Source organism: Danio rerio, chromosome 2 (genome assembly GCF_049306965.1).
Source record: "Danio rerio strain Tuebingen ecotype United States chromosome 2, GRCz12tu, whole genome shotgun sequence".
NCBI lineage: Eukaryota > Metazoa > Chordata > Actinopteri > Cypriniformes > Danionidae > Danio > Danio rerio.
Window position 1 is genome coordinate 20,966,527 of NC_133177.1, and position 4,640 is coordinate 20,971,166.

The 4,640-nt window shown below is 35.9% G+C and overlaps 1 long non-coding RNA gene across 1 annotated transcript; it reads left to right on the top strand.

Annotated features, from left to right (window-relative positions):
- Nucleotides 1-745: 745 nt before the first annotated feature.
- On the top strand, nucleotides 746-3,726 carry LOC137487782 (uncharacterized). Its single transcript, XR_011006522.2, has 7 exons — nucleotides 746-859; nucleotides 996-1,083; nucleotides 1,791-1,874; nucleotides 1,995-2,049; nucleotides 2,149-2,224; nucleotides 2,314-2,490; nucleotides 2,818-3,726. It is a non-coding gene; the product is annotated as an uncharacterized lncRNA (long non-coding RNA).
- Nucleotides 3,727-4,640: the final 914 nt, after the last annotated feature.

A 4,640-nucleotide genomic window follows, 5' to 3' on the forward strand; every position in this document is an offset into this window, starting at 1 on the left:
GATGGATTCTGTCGACGAAAGGGAATGTTTATTTATAGGGGAATGCACGTCACATAAGAACGCAAACATGATGAATCATATTCAAAGGTGTTGCTTAATTATAAACATGTTTGAAAGTACACTCTCAGAAAAAAAGGTACAATGAGGGTACAATTTTGTTCCTAGAGGGAACAAAATATAAAATTGTACCTTTAAAGGTCCCATATTGGTCCTTAGGGTACAATTTTGTACCCAAATGGGCTATAAAGGTACAAATGTCCAGATTTAGGTTTGAAAGGTACATTTTTGTACCTTTTATAGCACATTTGGATACAAAATTGTACCGTAAAGGACCAATTTGGCACCTTTAAAGGTACAATTATATATTTTGTTTCCCTATAGGAACAAAATTGTACCCTCAGCTCATGATAAGATCAAAACACTATATAACAATAATTTAAATGTATTAATACTAAACATTAATACTAAAATACATAATTTAAAAATATAATAAATAAATAAATTGATTGAATTAAATATTTGAATAATTATTTTTTTTCATGTATTTAAATTACATTTTTTCTCAAAAATGTTAATAATTTAATTTATAATTAAATGTAATTTTAATCATTAAAAACGTAAATACTGGTCTTTGCTTACTGTTTAAGTCGCAATAATATATATGGGATGTAGAATAAACCATGCAGAGTGACAGCATCTTCATACAGGTGGTGATGTTGCTGTCTCTTTAAGAATTTGGCTTGTTGAGACGTTATAGTAGTGTTTGTTACTGAGGCGGTCGGTAGAGTATGCTGGCTGTTTACACAGAACTTCGCACGCTCTTCAAAGAAAAGTCTATTTTGGAGTCCACACTTTTCAGGTAAGAATGTATTAAAGATATATTTTCAGTCTCATTTTTACATGTGAAGCCGTGTTCTGTTGATTTTGTCTGACTCTCTGGTCTCGGCTTTCCCCCGCTTTGTGCTCCGGGCTGGCTGGTGTACGTTGGCCTGCAGGATGGAGTTTGCTAAGATGTCTGCAGCTTATTAAAGAAGTTAATACAATGTGATATCGAAGTCACCGAGGGACATAACGTTATAGAAGGTAAGTACTATATGCTGTTAGTTTTCTCGGTGTAAAAGTTCCCTTTATCGCCTACGTTACGTAACTGCTTTATTAATAAGTGTTGCCACGGCGGAATATTATCGCAACCCAGATAGCAAAATACACTTGGGCCAGTTGCGGCTAGATTCTCGCCTGCCCGAGTCCGTCTGCTGTATCGTTACTCGGGCCAGATGCGGCGGCAGAAGCGAGCCGACGCTGCCGTAACCATGCACCGGAATCGGGCCGTGAGTAATGTGCGGTGTGGCCCAGAGCTGCCGCGACTGAAGTCTTCATATACCTTGATATAAAACCTTTTGTTATTAATACTGGAATTTGTAATTATCAATAATGTTTTATATTTTGAGGCCATTTTCTAGCCACGGTTGACCGCGGAAATGTATTTTTAGAAGGTTATATACACCGCCATTTTGTGAAGAAAAATCACAATTTTGTCACCGGCAAAGCGACTGATTATGTAAACGTGGCTAGTTACAAACGTGGCGTGTGGATGCTTGTACATATCTTCGTTTCAGTGTCTAAGTTACATTAATGTTGAGGAGTGTCCACAAACTCTCATGTCCAGAATTGTTGGTGCTTTACTATCGTTTAACGTTATACTTATATATAAATAAAATACTATAAATAAATAGTTATTGCTTTATCTTATTGCTTTCCTGAAGTTTATGAAGTTTCCAATTGTATTTCAGGACAAGATTGAACAACATAATGCAGGCTAACAGCATCAGACCAATGAAGGCATGTCATATGAAAGCATGGCTCAGTTACAAGATGTAAGTATGTCTCGTTATCTATACCATGGTTTTAATGGCTTACATACTATTTTAAATTTGTAGGTTTTTACTTACAAACAACAATAAATGTACACCCACATATTTAAAATTATTTTCTAGGTTTTCATCGAAAGATGAGAGATCAACTGAAGAATGCTATGGACCTGACTCTAAGGTACTCTTTCTAAACTTTTTCCACTTGATTAATATTATTAAATTCTAGCTTTGGATGGATTCCTTCATATTTGTTTGTATGCCACATCTTATGTTCCAGGAATTGATTTTACAGCAGCACTTCTCATGTTGCCAGCCTTGTTAAGCGAGACACTTCAACATTTCGTTGTGCTCCGGTGCGTATGTTGTTTTCTGTTCAGTATATGCTTGATATTATAATGCTGTCACTTGTCATATTTATAATGCTTGATATTCTTTATATTAGGATGATGCAGTAGGTAGTGCTGTCACCTTACAGCAAGAAGGTCGCTGGTTCGAGCCTCGGCTGGGTCAGTTGGCATTTGTGTGAGGAGTTTGCATATTCTTCCAGTGTCTGTGAAGGTTTCCTCCAAGTGCTCCGGTTTCCCCACAAGTCCAAAGACATGCGCTATAGCTGAATTTGGTAAGCTTATTTGTCTGTAGTGTATAAATGTGTGTGTGAATAAGTGTGTCTGGATGTTGGGTTGCAGCTAGAAGGGCATCTGCTGCATAAAACATATGCTGGATAAGTTAGTGGTTCATTCCACTGTGGCGACCCCAGATTAATAAAGGGACTAAGCCAAAAAGAAACTGAATGAATGAATGAAATTTATATTAGTCTTTTAATCTGATACTTTTTTTTTTTTAAATCAGTGAATATTAATTATTTTACTTTCTATGCATGTTGATTTTCTCTTCATCAGTGATAGAGTGACTGATATTAATGTAATTATTGCTTTGTCATTTACAGTGAACCATCTTCACCACATCCAACAGTTCAAGTACAGGAGGACACCACCGACTGGACAACTGTTAACAAGACGAGTCACGGCAGTCTTGAGAGTTGATGGGATTGCGATTAGCCGGGCTAATGATGTGGATGAATATACATTTTTGACATATCCATCTTATTAGAAGAACACCTTGATGTTTCTGCAGTGGAATGTTTTGAATGAACGGTGGACGGTGACGAGCCTCGATCTACTCCAGTTACCAGAGTGATCAACCTTGTTTTTTGTTTCTCTACATGCTTTTGGGATAATCACAATCATCAAGTTAATCCAGCACACTGCTATCATTCATGCATAAAGCAAAATTTTAAATAACTTGTGGTCCTAATGACTATCAAAGAACATTTTCCAGATATGAATGCTTTACATGTCATGTTTATCAAAAGCATAAACACATATTGTGTTACAACAAATTACAACTCCACTTGAGGATGATGAGGAGTAATCTACTGGTGTTGAGGAAGAGGCTACTGATGTATTTGGTTTTCTGCACTGTTGAAGCTATTTATAGAGAAACATTGCCTTCATTCTGAAATACAGAGAAAATGTTGATGACAAATTATTTATTATGACTGAGTATTTTGACTAAAGACAAATACTTTGGACTTTATAAAGTGAAGTACTTGATGTAGCCTGTGTAATGTGTTTATAAATCTTAAACAGTATTCTTGTGGTCTTTGTATTAAGGGTAGATTATATACTGTACAGTGAGTGAACAATTTTTATTTGTTTTGTAAATTGTTCTTTTTACTGTTTTACATGTCTGCTTTATACTTACTGTGTAATTTTATTTCTTGACACATTCAGTTGTGAGTTGTAATGAAATATTTCTACATTAATAAATAAAAATGGACATCTGCGAACCAAAATATTTTATTTATTTATTTGTGCATGCAGTCACCAAAGGATCAAAATGCCTGGGTCAGTACCCTGAAAATGCTATATAATGTAAAAAGGTACATTTTTGTACCTTCGGTGGGGGTACAAAATTGTCCCTTAAAGGGTACAAATGTAGAAGGTACAATTTTGTACCTTTAAATAGAGGTACAAATTTGTACCCTTAAGGGTACCACCCCAGTGACGGGCCATTTGTACCCTAAAAGGTACAATTTTGTACCTTTTTTTCTGAGAGTGTAGGGCAGGCAGGGTGATATTGCTGATAGCACAGAGTCGTCAGCAGAACATTTATTTGAAGTTTGCACTTTAACCTGAAAGATGCATTTATTGGAGCATTTCCGCAACTACAATCTGTTGAGATGTTAAACAGATATTTATAATATGTATAAGATGCTTATGATTTGGATTACTCATATGGCGAGAGGGGTCTGGATGCAGACCTGGAGCAGATGCAATCTGAGCTGCATGCAATGCTTTTTAATGGGCTCACCTAACCCCACCCCTAACCCTAATCCCCACAGTTATGTCATTAGCTCCATTGAGTGCATTGTGCCCCAATCCCAATTCTACCCCTTAAGCCGCCTTTTCACTGCACACGTCATTTGGTCACGGCTGTCAGAATATGCCCCCTTGTGGCAGTCATGCCAAATTTTCATTTTTGTCATGCACCATGGGAGAGAAGCTGATTCTCTCCGTGTCCAAAATAATATTCTCCGTTCGTTCACCATGGTTGAATTAATGAATACTAGAAACTCATATATCGCAAAAAAAATTTTAGAGGGAATGTGACACAACATTTAAAAATCTATTTTTTTATTACTTGTTTAAGAATAGTTTTTTTATATAACTTTTTTTAAAATAAAAAAATTATGAAAATTTGACTATT